At 49.3% G+C, this 16,033-nt stretch overlaps 1 protein-coding gene across 3 annotated transcripts in view; it reads right to left on the reverse strand.

The window, feature by feature from the left end:
* SLC6A4 (solute carrier family 6 member 4) overlaps window positions 1-11,062 on the reverse strand; it is a 33,035-nt gene extending 21,973 nt beyond the window's left edge. Inside the window, exons 1-2 of one of the 3 annotated variants that reach the window (XM_069602996.1) lie at window positions 10,663-10,801; window positions 698-796 (exon numbers count right to left, since the gene is read on the reverse strand). The gene's annotated coding sequence lies outside the window, so the exon portion shown is untranslated. Of the gene's footprint in view, window positions 1-697; window positions 797-4,733; window positions 4,801-10,662 lie in introns of those variants that run through there. The other 2 variants (XM_069602998.1, XM_069602995.1) reach the window with 2 other exon arrangements.
* Window positions 11,063-16,033: the final 4,971 nt, after the last annotated feature.

The raw sequence follows: 16,033 nt of genomic DNA on the forward strand, positions 1-16,033 counted from the left end.
GGAACTGGGATTTTGTAAAAATGGCAGTGAATGTCTCTTACCCTGGTGGGGCTTTATTGACTATAACCATGTATATGTGGACATACAGAGACAAACACATAGTAAGTGAAAAATTAGGACACAGAGTAGTTGCTCCACACTGATGACTATGCACATAAATATTGGTAAGGATTAGAAGTGAAAACAGGGGATGCAAGTAATTAGAATTCCCTGCTGACTGTGTAGTTTCTTTCTGTAAAGTAGAAAACAAAAAATTTAAAGCCATTGATTGATTGATGCCAAAAATGTTAGAGCAACAAGAGAGAAACCAGCTCTATATAGCGAGGGTGTGTGTGTATAGGAAGTGTGGGGTAGGTGTCCTGGGCTCTACTCGATCTAACTGGCTCCCACCCCCAACTCTATCCTCAGCTGAAGGAGGCAAACGTGACCTATAGAAGGAAATGAATTTCTGACAAAGAGTGAGCTAGATAAAAATCCATTCTGCTTACCCTGATGCCTCTGTCCAGCCTTCCTCATCAGCCCACCTGCCCCACCTTCCCCAGGACCTCAACTAGACTCGATGGACTTCTAAAATAAGAACACATCCTCTCATTCACCATGAGGAAGCATTCACCAGGCTAAGGGATTTTTAAGTTTTGGGGGTTTTCTTTTTTGGAGAGAGATGATGAGATAAATATATTTAAATACACAGTTAAACCTGAACTTGGCAGTCTCTGGTTGTGTTGTTTGGAGAAGGCCTCTGCACTTGCCCCGGCCTCTATCAATGACATGTTTTCTACATCAAACACTGAAGAACCTGCAGACCAGATGACAGAGATAAAGAGCTTTACCGGGTGCAGACGGCCAGACGGCAGCCAGCTGGCAGATCCTGCCCGTGACCCAGGTCTTCCTTTCTCCACCTTCAAAATTTTACCCCAAATTTTCTGTAGGGATGTCTTCCCAACCTTTAATGCTACAACTTTCCTCTCATTTAAAATTGAAGCTCAGAGATCAACTGCATCACCCAACCTTCCTCCAGCATGTCTACCACACTCTCTAGGAGGAAAACCACCCGTCTGGGAAGAACACGTTAGCGGGGGAACAACCATTTAGCCAGCCAGTGGTTCTGTCACCCTCCTGCTGCAGGAGTCCTGTGTTGTTCTAGGCTTTATTTACTTCTTCCCTTGGGGCACTCTGCAAGAAGTTGGAGAATGTGCGTGGGCTGGTGAACTTTGGGGGGAGAGGGTGGCCATGTATGTTCTTCAGGGTCCTCTGGGGTTCAGCCCCCAAGGATCCCGATTTCTTGGCAACCGTTATGAGCAACTCCTAAAAGAGAAATATACCAGACTATTGTTGCCATGCATTACAATGTCTTATTTTCCTGAAATATCCCTCAGCATTAAAAAAAAAAAAAAGTTTTATTAACAGCTGAAATGGCCCACGTAAGAAAACCTATTCCGAGGGTTTTTTAGCCCAGTCATGACTTGAGGTTGCCTCTCCCCTGAGGGTGGTGTCTCTCTATCCAGCTCTGCTTTCTGGGGTTCTCCCACCCCAATCGAAGACCCTGGGGTGCAAGAAGATAAGTTACAGCCACACAAAGGCACCAACAGGAAGGAGATGCTCGTCTCCTTTTCTTCAACTCACTCCTCTACCTTTCAGAAGGAACCCCTTCCCAGGGACTAATCTGTTGGCTAGGAGCAGATGGATGGTGGGACCTGGGCCCCCTTCTGCATACAGGATGCTGCCTGTGGAACCAGACTCCTTTCCAACTTCCCTGGTTCTGCAGAGAACTGACCAGCTTCTCCCCCGAGACCAGCAGATAGCAGTAGTTGAGAGTGAGCCAGCCCAGGAATACAGAAGGAAGAGATGTTAAGAAGGTTGGTTTCTAAGAACGCTCTCTTGAAAGCTTTCTTTCTTTATTTTTTCAAGGTATTTTTATCCTGCAGAGAGACTGCAAAGGAGGTCACTGTTACAGCTGTGACCTCCTCCTGGCAGACATGAGATTCCCTGTGGCCAAAAACAGCCCCAGAAGCCTTCGTGTGCATCTGGGATACGTGCCATTTTCCCAGGCTGAGCAGGTGATGGGCTGTGGGTGGGTCACCCAGCTCCAGGGTGGGACCACGGCCTGACGCCCAGGACCCACCCCTGCCGCCCCGCAACTCTGCACACGAGGGCCCACACGGGGGTGCAGCTGACAGGCCAAGACTTTCTCTTTACAGCCGCGCTTCCTCCCAGCCCAGGGGGTGGGCTTACTCTCCCCACCTCCTCGCCCCTAGTGAAAAGAACTGTTTCTATTTCAACTTCTCCCCATCACATCTCCATTCCTTTTCCCACAAGCTCAGTCTCTGTAGCCAGGGGAACCAGTAACTGAACAAGCAGATAATTGTGGATGAGTCATGAAACCACCCAGCCCTCTGGAGATGCCCATTACCCTACCTGTCTGTTTGACCCCCCTCAGCACATTCTAACCAGAAACACTACAGTAATTTTGTACTTTGACTTCACATGTCCAGATCAAAGTGAGTTCATCTCTCGGGACACTCACTTTCATTTTCCAAAAAAAACCCAAATACATGAAAACAACGCCCCCCTACCCTCCACCAAAACCAGCATGAATTATGGGTTTACCGCTGAGATAAGATTAATTATAGGTTATAGAGCCAAGTGGCAATTTGTACTCTCTTTTCAGAGGGAGTCTAAAGTTCCCACGACACCAAGGATGATAGAACTTGCAGAGCCCTGTAACACAGTATAGGGTTATACTGTGCCTATAACATAGTAAGCACTAAACATATGTTTACTAAACACAGCAAACATATATGCCTATATATGTTCAGTCAACACTGAGCCTGGCCCGCTGCCACGGACTGGCCCTAATTCAGTAGACACATGCTGCCCGCCTACTATACCTAAGGCTCTTGCAGACAAGGCAGGCCTGGTCCTGCCTTCAAGGAGTCCACGGGAGCAGGCCAGAATCTGATCAGCACGTGGAACGAGGGAGAGGCCGCTGCTGCTTGGAAGTGCTGCCACCAATCTGCTGTAAACCGAGGTTTCTGCTGACTGGTTTCAGCATGTTCAGATGCCTTGCGTTTTTAGCCTCAAGCTGTCCTTGGGTTTTAATGGTCTTCCTTTTGCTGCTATTGCTCGCATTGCTTCTGTCACGGGACCCTGGATTTTTGCTGCTTCCGGTTCATGTCTCCACAGTGCAAAACGAAGGTGTGTTTTTGTGTCTGTTGAAGAGACTGTTGAGTTCTCTGAGGGGTGTGGTGTCTTAGGTCATAAGCCACTGGGACTCCTGCTCGCCTTTCAAACAATGTAGAAAGACTTCATGATCTGAACGGACCACGTAGAGAAAATCTTGTTTTTTGGATGTAAGGGATAGAAATGACTATCACAGTCATCTCCTTACCCAAAGAGTGCCTTGTAAGAGACAGTTTAATTTTTTGGAGAGGAATTAAACAGGCTACAATCCTTAGGGCCATCTTGGCCAGATACCATGAGAAAGGAAAAAGGGTCTCCATCCAGAACTTTCCCTGGGGAAGGATAGCCTCAAGCTTCCCTCCACACAGAGGGTAAAACTGAGAGGATTAGCCATTTGTGCTGGGGTTGAGATCACTTCAGAGGCTGGGCAAAAGTATAATTAATTGTTTAATAAAAAAGAAATGAAAAAAAATGAAAAAAAAAAAAAGAAATGGTTATGGCATGGATAGGTAGAAATAGCCCTCCTGCAGTGAACACGAACAGGAAAGCTAGACTAACCATCTTCCTGAGGTGTCATATAACAGTCTGTGTCCACAACCCAGGGCTCTCCTGTCGCATAGATCTGCACAGGAATCCCAGACCTATCGCTGACTGGCTGTGTGACTTTGGGCAGGTTACTTAACCTCTCTGACCTTCCCTTTGCTCATGTGTGAAAACAGACCATTAAAATTCCTGCTCCCTAAAGGCTACTGTGGGAATTAAATAAAAGTATGACAAATGCTTAACTCAGTGTCTAGCACATGGGAAGCATAACACAGGACAGTGAGTTGATGGCCACTCGGCCATCACACATACACAACCCATTCTGCGGTTCTACTTCTCACCCCAGGGAAGGAAGCTGGAGCCCACAAGGGTCAGTGATTCGTTGCCCGCAGCACAAGTGGGCCCCCTGAGCCAGAAGCTGTGGACTCCATCCCCTTCCACGGGCCCTCACCTGTTCTTGCTTGTTCTTCTCAATCAGTGGCTTGGAGTCACTAGGAAACTTGTCAACGGGAGATTCCTGGGCTACTTGCTCAGAGATTCTAATAAAGAGATCCATGTGGGTGCTGCATTGTGAGCAAGCACCTAGGTTATTAGGGGCAGGTAGGCCACTGAGCATGCCCAGCACATCCCCAACCCCACCCCTTCGCTGCCTCTAATCATCCCATGTTCTCCAGGCTTGGCTGAAGTTTCTCTCCACCTCCTTGTAACCTCCTCTCACCACCCCAGCCCAAGATGATCTCATCTGTCATTCCTCACTGATTATCAAGCATCATTTATTATCCTTTTGTGTCCAGTTTCTTTGCATCTCTGGGCCATGACTTATACATTTTGGCCTCAAATACCTGCTGACCAGTGTGTGCACACTCCCAGCCCAGAGGGTCTCTGAGTTGATTTCGGGTTTCCTGGGCTCGGGCCATGCTGGCAGGTGTGAGGCTCAGGTGAGCCTCCACTCTTTCTTCCTGGGTCCTATCCTCAGGGAGGTCTGTCCCTCCTCCCTCTTCCCTGCTTACCCATCAGGAAAATCTGCTGAGCATCTCCAGGGTGGAGAAAGGACCATCACAACAACAGCAATGAACTCTGGAACAGAAAAGACTGGCATGTCCAGGATTAAAGAGGAGCCCAGGTTGTGCTTTTAGACCTTGAACAAGTACCAGCGGGCATGTCCATCAAAGGTTTGTGTTCCAAACACTCGTTTGTGAGTTGCTAATTTGGAACTTGCACTGTATTTTCAACCCACAGAAAGAAATGTTGCAAATGGTGGTTAACCTCCTAAGCTAGTTTACAAAACCCTAGTTTAACCAAAAGATATGAAAACATCTAGAATGTAAGCTATAAAATACAGCATTGTTCAGTACTATAGAAGGAGACGGGAGGTGACAATCTCATGAGAAGTTGTTTAACATTCTTTCTGGTTCCTCAGGAAAACTAAATTTAAGGAGAGGAGAATAAGGAGGTAGAGACTCGTGTATAGAATCTGTGGACGCGCCTTTACAGGTTGAGGTCACAGATCCTTTATTACATTTAACTACACAACTTGCAACTTTTTGCAGAAAGCTTTCATTCTGGGGCTGCCATCTGTGTTGGTGTGGACAAGGCCAGGAAAGAGACTTGGGAAACTCGAACACGTGACGTGTTCGATTAGGCAGAATGAGGAGTATCCCTTACACCTTCTAAATCCTCTTTTATTGTTACAAGGCGATTTATGCCATAAGTAGAAATCAAGCTTTCAAAAACACATGGGAGCATTTCCAAACACAAGAGTTTTCTTTTCCTTAAGACAGGTGTATTACTAAACTATTTTTGTGTGAAATAGTCAGGATTAGACACACAATGGAAGTCAAGGGGGAGGGAGAGGGAGAGAGAGAGAGAGAGAGAGAGAGAGAGAGAGAGAAAACCAACCCCAGGGACAGAGCGTTATGAAACAAGGGCGGATTTACCTGTGGCAGCTGGTGGAAGAGAGGAGGGGAGGAGAAAGGGTTGGAAGTGGAATTAAATACAATGTGAGTGACGATGAGAGGAAGGGGGAACTAGGGCCATTTCTCTGGGTGGGGGTGGGGGATAGCTAAGTGAAGGGACAGATGGGGTCGGCAACAGAGTGGAGGGGGGAACGGGGGTGCCCTAGAGCCACAAGTTGTGGTTTGGGTAATGTTGCTTGAAGATGTCTGTGCTCCTACAAGTTCTGAAATGTGTTTTACAACGTGTCACACACATGGTTCGGGGACATTCACGCAGAATCAGTTCATGGTGACGCAGCACTGAGCTGATTCTCAGATGCACTAAGATTAGGGCAAGAGGTTGTTTCTCATCCCTAGGAGTTGATGGTCTCAAAAATTGATGCTCTGAGCTAAAGTGGACATCACCGCGATGGTGGAGGAAATTTGAATATGGACTGTACATTCTATAAAAATATTTTATCAATGTGAACGTCTTTAGATGTGATAACAACGGGGCTCTGGTTATGTAGGAGAATGTCCTTGTGCTTAGGAAACACAAGCTGAAGAATTCAGGGGTGGAAAAAATGCATTTAACACACCTAAGCGACCAACCATTATAGCTTAGCCTAGCCAACCTAAAATGCACTCAGAATACTTACATTAGTCTACAGTTGGGCAAAATGATCTTACACAAGGCTTATTTTATAATAAAGTGCTGAATATCTCAAAAAAAGCATTCGGGGTGAAGTATTTGGATGTCTGCCAATTTTCACAGGTTCAACAACAAAATTATATATGTAGTATAATCATTTAATTATATTTTATACAGAAAGTATCAAATTATATGTGTTAAATATGTAAAAATTGGACATGTGTCTAATTAGGAAGAAAGTACAGGCACAAAAGTGGCAAAGTGTGGTGAATCTGGGTGAAGCTTCAGGGGACCATTTCTCCAACTTTTCAGTTGAAATTTTTCAGTATAAAACACTGAGGGGAGAAAAAGAATCCTAGCCCTGGAATGGGCTGAAAAACCTCCAGTCAGTCAAAGCTCACTGTAGCCTGGAATAGCAAATCTCCTCTCTCCCCTTCCTGCCCTAGCTCCCTTCCTCTGAAACAAGGAAAAGAGCCAGCTAACTCAATTAGCCGTTAACACAACACACCCAATGGAGAGAAAAGTTCAGGAGACTCAAGTTTAAGGCCTGGACAGGTCCTCAGGGCTGTGGCGAACTTGAACAAGCCATGGAGGACTTGGAGCAGGTTGTCAACAAGTCCCCTTCCAACTCTGCCCTTCCCTGATTCTAGGGAATCCCTTAGAGGGAGGAAAGATGTTTATTTTCTTGCAGCAGCTTCCCTAGCAAAGTACAATTTTCTTTTTCTTTGAATATGCCCAGAAAGACCACACAACACAAGGAGGCAAAGGCCCAGTGATTGGCTCTTTCCCCGAGCCCACCTACCAGCCTCCAGCTCAGGGTTCACCCAAAGCTCACAAGCAGCTCTCCCAGATCCGCCACTGGCCTTGTCACACCCCCCCACCTCTTCCCTTCCGACCTCAAATAATGACACAAAGAGCTGGACCTCAGGATCCCTGGAGACCTTCCCCATGCCACTTGCCATACGTCAGTGCCTGGGGACCCTGGCCATCAAGCTGGCCCTGGGACACCGCCTTCCTGTCTCCATGTCGCTGGGGTTTCTCTCTCACTCTCTTTGGGGGGTCAGTGGAGAGCAATCCTGTCCTGGCTTTTAGGAAATTCTATGGCTTAAATACTACAGTCAGCTATCCCAGGCACCACTGGGGCTTCCCTGGCGGCTCAGATGGCAAAAAAAAAAAAAAAAATCCACCTACAATGTGGGAGACTTGGGTTCGATCCCTGAGTTGGGAAGATCCCCTGGAAAAGGGAATGGTTACCCACTCTAGTATGCTTGCCTGGAGGTATTCCATGGACAGAGAAGCCTGGCGGGCTACAGTCCACAGGGTAGCAAGAATGTGGCACAACCAGCAAGTCACACTGTCACTTTCAAGAGAAAGATAAGCTTCCCAGGGGGCTCCATCGGTAAAGAATGTGCCTGCAGTGCAGGAGACCTGGGTTTGACCTCTGAGTCAGAAGATCCCCTGCAGTAGGAAATGGCAACCCACGCTAGTATTCTTTCTCGGGAAACCCCACGGACAGAGGAGCCTGATGGGCTACAGTGGGGTGGCAAGGAGCACAATGGCTTAAATACCCACAGCTGAGTGCCCCTGGGCCAGCCCTGGGTTCCAGCAGAGCCAAAGAGAAAAGGAAAAATAATGCAGCCAGACTACTTCGCACAGGTCTTATCTCCACTGGGCTTGTTACCCCATTAGACACAGGGTGGGAAACACCTGGCTTGCAAAGATGTTGCTGATGTTCAGTAAATAAGCCTTCATCTTCCCAGGCACTGACAGCTGACAAAGATCAGGCAGGAGGGAACGCCTCCTCCACCAAGGCTTGACTCGGATCATTTCTGCACGTGGGCCCAGGTCAGTCTGATGAGCTCTGCCAGGAAATGGTGGAGCGGGGAGCTGGGGACCTGTGCTGGCCGACAGTGGGTCTTGTGCCCACCCTAGAAAAGCAGGTCAGCCTCTGACCAGGGGAAGTCATTTATGCCAGAGTTCTTCAAAATGCTAGTTTCATCTATTTTCCACCTTTCCTTCCTAGAAAGATGGCAGTTTTCTTTCCTTAGGGTTCTACTTTGCCTAGTTAAGCCCAGAAGTGGATTCCCCACAGCAACAGAGGACCCTGCATCACTTACCCAAGAAAAGAGGAACAGGGCGCTTTATGAGACCTTGGGTTCCACTCCCAAACCTGTCCTGTGGAACACCACCAAGCTCAGGGGTGTGTGTTGGGGGGGAGGTGGGCGCATGTTGTTCCTCCTGTCCCACACACTAGGTGGGGGAGTTGCAAAGGGGATTCAAGGAGTCAGGGAACTCAGGCCCCTGTGGGTTGGACATGGCTCAACTGCAGGACTTAATTTGTGCATGTCTGTGTGCAAAGCTTTGGCCTTAGAGTGAAAGCTGTGGGTCCCCAGGGGACCCTAATCTGACGGAAACATCCGGGCAGACTGTCCCGGCCCTCAGGCATTTTGCACCATCATTTAAACTCAAGTTTGCTTACAGCAGAGAAGCGAGGGTCACAGTCACAGAGCGAGCAGAGGGGGGTGGAGGGGACATGGAGATCAGTTATGCAGCACCCCCTCACTGAGAGCTGAAACCTCGAGACCCAGAGGAGCTGACCTGTGACAGGGCATAATCAAGGTCTGAGGTACCTTCTTAAACTGACAAAACAGGACTGTATAGTTTGCCCTTCGGCCGCCCAGTCATCTTTACTTAAAAAGTCAACTTATGATCATATCCTGTTGATTCATTAGGACAAATTAAACTTCTTCAGGCAGCCCTGCCTTTGTTCTCTCAAATGATAGCATTTGCAGTGTATGAAGGAGATGAATGATCACTCACTGGCTGAATGTCCGGCATCACTTGCGATTCTCTTTGGAGGGGGATATCTAGAATGTTTCTGCAAGCCCACTGTGAGAGACAACACTCACAGCCAAGCACCTCCCTCCACGGTCACCCCAACCATTTGTGTCCCTTTGACATGCCTCTCCGAGTATCATCAAAATGCTCAGAAAACTTTAAAAATTCAAGTTTGCTTAAAGCAGAGATGCGTTCTGAGGTTTTGCTGATTGCATTAAAACTGCAATGTTTTAAGTTTGAAACTTAAAACCCCCACCCCGCCACTCACCCCTAGTATAAATATTTTTAAGCAAGGAGACTGAAAGCAATGGGTTTGAATATCTGTGGTGGGGTCACACCCGAAATGTCCTAGATGGATCACTTGAGTGTTGAGGGGACTTTTGATTAATTGTGAAGCAGTTTCAACCTGCTCCTATTCGGGTTCAGGGGAAAAAAAGTAAAAACCTGGGCCCCAAACAGCTTGCACAAACCTCTTAAGAACCTGCCTTCTCATCCAAGCTAGAAGCAGCCACCCCCACCTCAGTCTGCAGGCAGGAAAACTTCAACCTTTGAGTACCCGTGGCTTCACAGGAAAGCGAGTAACAGTAAAAGCTGTGCGTTTCTCTCCACTCCCCAGACCCAAACATCCACGTGCCCATGGTGCCCCCTCCACTTCAATAAGCAACAAATCCCAATGTTGCTTTATTAGACATTTTCTCCATGTCTAATGTGTGTTAAGGCAACACACATTAAATATTTGATCTCCTCTTACTATGATGAGAGCTAGCAGGCTCATAAATAATCCATTAACCTGGTTCATTTTTCTGAACAAAATTGATCATAAAAATACTAACACAGAAGCCTTTTTAAGGTCTGACTCTTAGAAATCCCATCCCTCTGAAATCTTTAGAAGCCCAACTGGATAAAAAAAGTTATTACACAGAAGACCAGGGCAAAAAGAAATGTACTTTTTAGTGTTCTTTAGCTCCAGAGAGCCTTTGAGAAAACAAATTTGAACGTACACATTTTTCAAGCAACTGAAGGGCACACACTTCAACCATGTAGAACAGCTCTCTGGAGTTGTGGGTTTCACATGAATTCTGAATGACTGAGCGTGCATCGGCTCCGCGAGTGAAAACCACCCAAGCGTACGAGACTCGTCCCACTTAAGTGTCATTCGGAGATTTCTCTAGATATTTGGGCATTGTGTCCAGAAGGGCTCTCCCCGCGGAGATGCCTGCACACAGCCCCCTGCACGCGATGGCGGTCAGCGAAGAGCAAACAGAAGCTCTGGGTTGGAAGTAAAGCAACTTTTGCCTCCAAGCTCAGGACCTTCCTGGGCAACTGGGGCCGCCCCCCAGGCCTCCGGGGAGGAAGGAGCGCTCCGAGCTTATCGAACGCCCGAGTCCCCTGGTCCGACTCCGTGCGCACCCGCCCTGCCCAAACCCCCCGCGCCCGCCTCCAGGAGTGGGGGCGCCTCGCGGGATGAAGTTTTGGAGAAGTGGGCTTGGAAAGCCTGGAGGAAAGCGGACCCACCTGACGGGAGTCCGCGGAGGCTGGTCCGGGGCTTCGGAGCGGGCGACCCTCGCGCAGTCGAGGCACCCGGGCGCCGCTGCCTGTTCCGGCGCTGGCGCGGCCGTTATTTGTACTCTCGGCCCCTCACATGGTCTGATCTCTAGATATCCGCCGCCAAAGAGCTCTTTAAGATTTTTTGCGTCACTTTGAGCAGCAGAAACTTTACGTTTCCCCGCTCTGCCTTCCTCCTGGGGATGGGGAGGGCTGCGGGGCTGGGTGGGCGGGCGTTCCAGAGAGTGGCGGCGGGGAGCGGGGAGGCGTGGACCGGGAGCCGGAGAGGGGGAAAGTGAAGGACCCCCCACTCGCACTACACACGCACACACACTCGCCCCGCTAGAGGACCAGAGCTCTGAGTAGAGAGGGAGCCTGCGGCGGGGAGGGGCGGGCAGCAGGCTGAGCGGAGCCAGAAGTCCTAACCCCTCGTGCTCTTTAAGCTCGCGGGGGAGGAGCTGCTCCACAGCCCACAGGTGTAGTTCCTCCCCCAGCCAATAGCTCCCGAAACTTTATGTGTAGGTTTCAGCTCGATATCACTTTCTCAGAACCATCTCTCTGGACCACGGACACCTCCCCTCACCCCCATCCCGAATCCGGCCCTATTTTTCTTCCTGGGACTTAGCCCCTGGCTCTCCGTCCGGCTTCACCGCTGGGACGTGAACCCAGCCAGGAAGAGCTCAGCTGAACTCTGGTCCAGAAGGACCAGAAGGAATTAATTCCTCGGTATCCCCGGTTCCTTCAATACAGCCCAGCCTAGTGGCTCAAGGTAAAAACTAGCAGAAGTGAATGAATGAATGAAGCACTCTCCCACCTTGTTAGCCAGCTACAGGGGAAAGCAGTATAACAGAGGGTGTGGGTGGCGATCTGGTAAACGCGTGTGCCTGTGGTGTTGGGAGAGGGGATGAATTGCTAACAATATTTTAATTATCTGAAGAAAACCAACAGGAGCCTATTGTGTTGAATTATGTCAATACATTACTTTGATACTTTAAAAAACCAAGTTTAAAAATAAACTTAATGTTAAATTATCTTTTACAGTAAAAATTAATTTTAATTATTTAAAAATTTTAATTATTTAATAATTTTATTTTTTACATTTGAAAAGAACAGATGCAGTACTTGCTCCGGGATGTCCCTGAGGCTGAGATGGGAGGGCAAGGGCTGACCCGCCTACTTCTTCCCAGAGGCCAGGGTCCCAGCCAAGTAGAAGGCAGAAAAGAAACAGCAGTTACAAGTGTGCAACCCCTTCCTCCCCGCTACCCCCACCCGCCACTTGGACTGAACAGAACCCAGAAAACTGAGGGAGAATCCGGCTGAGTGGACCTGGAGTCTGCAGGGACGGGTTGAAACAACCTTCACTGGGCGTGGGCGGCGCCCCAACCTGGGAGGAATCAGTGTGAGATTCTGGCGCCACCTAGACGTCAGGGTGGGGATTGCAAGCAGAGCGGGGCTGGCGACTCCCGGGGAACTTTGGGCGTTTCATCCCGGGGTCGTATCCTGGGATGAGAGGCCCACGTCAGGCAGCCCCTCCCTTCAGATGGACACTGTGTGTGACCACTGTGTGAACGAGTGTAACAAGTGTAAGGTGTGGTTCTGAGGAGGGCCTGGGAGGGGGCTGGGACCCCAGCCCTTGGCTAAGCCTCTTGTCTCCACCCAGTCTGTCCTCCACGTTGGCTCAGGGTGGCTTTTTAACACCATGCCAGAGTCTCACGAGCCTGTTGACCACTCATGACCTTCTTTCGAGACCTAATACCCATTCTTGCCCAGTCCCACCCCCACCCAGCCCCTCTCAGGGCTGTTTTCTTGGGTGTGGTCCCCTAGACCACGGGACCTGGGTGAAACCCCAGCTCTGACCCTGTACTGTCTGCACGGGTTTATTCCCACACAAGGAAGTTCCTTCTTCTGGGCTGGTGTGGCCTTTGGCTCCCTCGTGTGTAAAATAGGGATCACGAGGGTGGTGGGCACCCCCGCGTGCCGGGCGGGAAGGGGCTGACGTGTGCAGTAACACCAGTGCCCTCTCCGCCTGAGGGGCACTGCCCACCCACCCTCTCTCCTCCGCTGGACTGCCTGGGCCAGTCTTCTCCCCTCGTAGTCTCTGGCCAAGGAGCACGATCAGAAAGAGCCGCTGGGATTACACAGACGCGACCTCTCCTTTGTTCCTCACGGTCTCCCTGGAAGAGTCCATGAAAAGTTGTTGCAGATGGGCCATCGACTCTCTGCACAGGCGCTTTCTCTTCTCCCCGTGGGTGTCGTCCCACAGAGACCAGGTGGCCTCCGCTGCCCCACTTTCGCCTCAACAAATCCAGACTCGCGCTTTCCTAACGCACAGCCTTCCCTGTCTCGCTCCCCACGCTCGTGCCACACCTGCCCTGGCTCTCTCCAGCGTCCAGACTCCCTCCCAGCACCCCCGCTTATTTCCCCTGGGACATGGTGTAGTGTAGGTGACAGGGTCCATGGCCAGCCAGGTGCGGGGACAGCACCTCCAGAGCAGGATTTGCTGTCACTGTGAGCCCTGGGCTCGTCCCCATAGGGTTCTACCTAGAAGCCCCCAGGGGAGGCTGTCTCTGATCCGGTGAAGCAAGGCCAAGGGGCGGGGAGGGAAAGCCCTTCAGGAGTGCCACGGGCGGGATGTGCAGGGGGTGTGGGAGAGGAATGCCCCGAGGAAGGCAGACAGCGTTTGCAAGTAGGTGGTATGTGTCCTTGGTCACTTTTTCCTGGCCCCGGGTCTCCCATTCCTTATGAGCCTATTACCTCTGCTAGACAAGACCCTGTTTCCCCAGATTTGATAGGTGTCGTGACTACCGTATGCTCTATGATATCTTTGGGTCAAGGTTTCTGGTTTTACTTCCTTCCTGAGGGATTCCCTCCCCTGACTATAAACACTTTTGCTGGTGCCATGGTCTGGAAGGCAGCTGTGTTTACCTTCCATCTTAGCAGAGACGTTGAAGCCAGAAGCACAAGTACCAGGATACCCCCAGCCCAGCTACATAGACCCGTGAGAACCCTCAGATCTTTCCTAAATGCCCACCTCCTCCACTGGGCTCTGAGTTCCCAAGGGAAGGGGCTCTGCCTCTCTCCAGGTCTTCACACCCATCCCTGCGTCAGCACACAGCACGCCCCACAAACAAGTGTTGGCAATGGACAGCTAGGGAGATGCCCTCTACTCTTAGCCGACTTGAAGTGTGTAAGAAGCAGCACTTTTGGGACTGGTGAGTAAATCATGGAATATCTGACACTGGAGAATTGCCCAGCAGTGAAAGGAGTGAGGCGGTTTTCTCTGTGTATTGAAATCTCTGTAAGCATGTAGAAGAAACTGGGAATCCCAAGTGCTTTGGAGGGAAAGGACACGAAGAGCAGGAGGGAACCCTGCTTTTTCACTGTATTACCGTTCATACTACTTAAATGTTTGTCATGTTGGTGATATTTTTCTACAACTTTTCCAGAAAAGCTTCATTTTAAAAAATTTGTAAAAGTTAAAGAAAAAAAAAAAAAAGAGGAAAGGACTTCCCTGGTGGTCCAGTGGTTAAGACTGCGCTTCCAGTGCAAGGGGCACAGATTCAATTCCTGGTTGGGGAACTAAGATCCCCTATGGTGCACTGCACGGCCAAAAAATAAAAATGAACAAAATAACAATGAGAACAATAAAATATCTTTTAAAAAGAAAGAAAAAGAGAGGAGAAAGGGGCCCCAAGCTATGGCAAAGCAGGGGAGAAGCCTAGAGGATTTTCAGTGCAGCTCCCTCTCTTGCAGTGCAAACTGTTTCCTTCCCAAATGGGGCTGAATTACTCAGTACCACTGTAGGGTTTTTTTGTTCCCTTAGGAAGGAGGCAAATATTTTCTCTCTAACTTACTAATAAGGATGCTGTGAGCCAGGAGGTGACATCCAGGGCTTTGCTCAGGGTCTGAGCAAGAGGGACAGAATTATTTTTAGAACCCACGTTCTCTGCTTCTAGCCCCTGAAGTCACGCTCCTCCCCTCCCTCCCACTCCCAGCTTTCTCGGTCTGCTCAAGACGACAGAACACTCCCCTCTCTTTAGCTCTTCTTCCCCTCCAGGAACTTCAAGATAACTGGGGCCTCTGCATAGAGGGAGGTTTTCCCCCTCAGTCTCTTCTTGGAAAACTGATCACCCTCATCCTTGATGTCTGTGGTCACTGTGGTTAGAAGTTAGATTAAAATGGGTCAGTTTTTCTTTTCCTTCTCCAACTTCGAGCCCTTTCCTAACTATGATGACATTTACTGGAAAACTTCACTCATAGCAAGTCATCTGCTTTTGCCACGGGCTCATGTATACACATCTTATTTTGCGAACTACACGATAAACTTCTGAAGGGCAGGGAATTGCTTTAACCCCCCGAGGGCCTTGCTCGATGATGGACACATTGGAGAAGCTCTGTGAGAACTGTTATTACCAATAGCTCCCATCTATTGAGCATGTGTCTCCCACGTACAGATATTGTCTGCCTCCTTTTTTGTTCTTTTCCTACCACATGGGTAATATGCATTTTTCAACCCTTTGGCTGTATTTTGTGTTATTAAAAATAGATTTTAGTTTTTTCTCCTTTTTGAGCTGTGACCTTTCCTATATTTAATACATTTCAAAAAGCTTTTCAATAAAGATGGCGTGGAGACTGAGACTCAGAGAGGGTCAGTGACTGGTCCCTGCCCTACATGGCTCCAAGGGGCTCAGCCAGCCCCCCTGCCTGAGTCCCAAGGTGCTGGGATTCTCCCTCTCCTGGGCTGACTTTTTCTTTTAAAAATATTTTTATTTACTTTGGTTGTGTGGGGTCTTGGCTGCTGTGCGCAGGCTTTTCTCTCGTTGTGGTGAGTGGGGGTGACTCGAGTTGAGATGCACGGGCTTTTCATCACAGTGGCTCTTTTCGTGCAGAGCACAGGCTCTAGGGAACATGGGCTTCAGCAGTCGAGGCTCCCTGGCTCTAGAGCACAGGCTCAGTAGGCGTGGCGCAGGGGCTTAGTTGCTTTGAGACACGTGGGATCTTCCTGGACCAGGGATTGAACCCGTGTCTCTTGCAATGGCAGGTGGATTCTTTATCACTGAGCCACTGGGAATCCCTGCCGGGCTGATTTGAAGCCAGAAAGGTGCAGGTAGTGAGAAAAGTGAAGAAAACCTTGGAGGGGTCTACCTCCCCCTTCTACTCCCCTAAAGCCAGTCACCCTGAAATCTAGACCTTCCTGTTAAGCACTGACGTACGAAGATCCACAGGGGCTTTGTTCTCATTCTACTCGTCCCTCCTGAGCAAGTTAGTGCAAAGCCCACTTCGGATGTATACATAAACTTTTAATTGAATACAGCTGTCAGAATATAGGGCATTTCCCATC

Source organism: Ovis canadensis, chromosome 11, assembly GCF_042477335.2.
Source record: "Ovis canadensis isolate MfBH-ARS-UI-01 breed Bighorn chromosome 11, ARS-UI_OviCan_v2, whole genome shotgun sequence".
Lineage (NCBI taxonomy): Eukaryota > Metazoa > Chordata > Mammalia > Artiodactyla > Bovidae > Ovis > Ovis canadensis.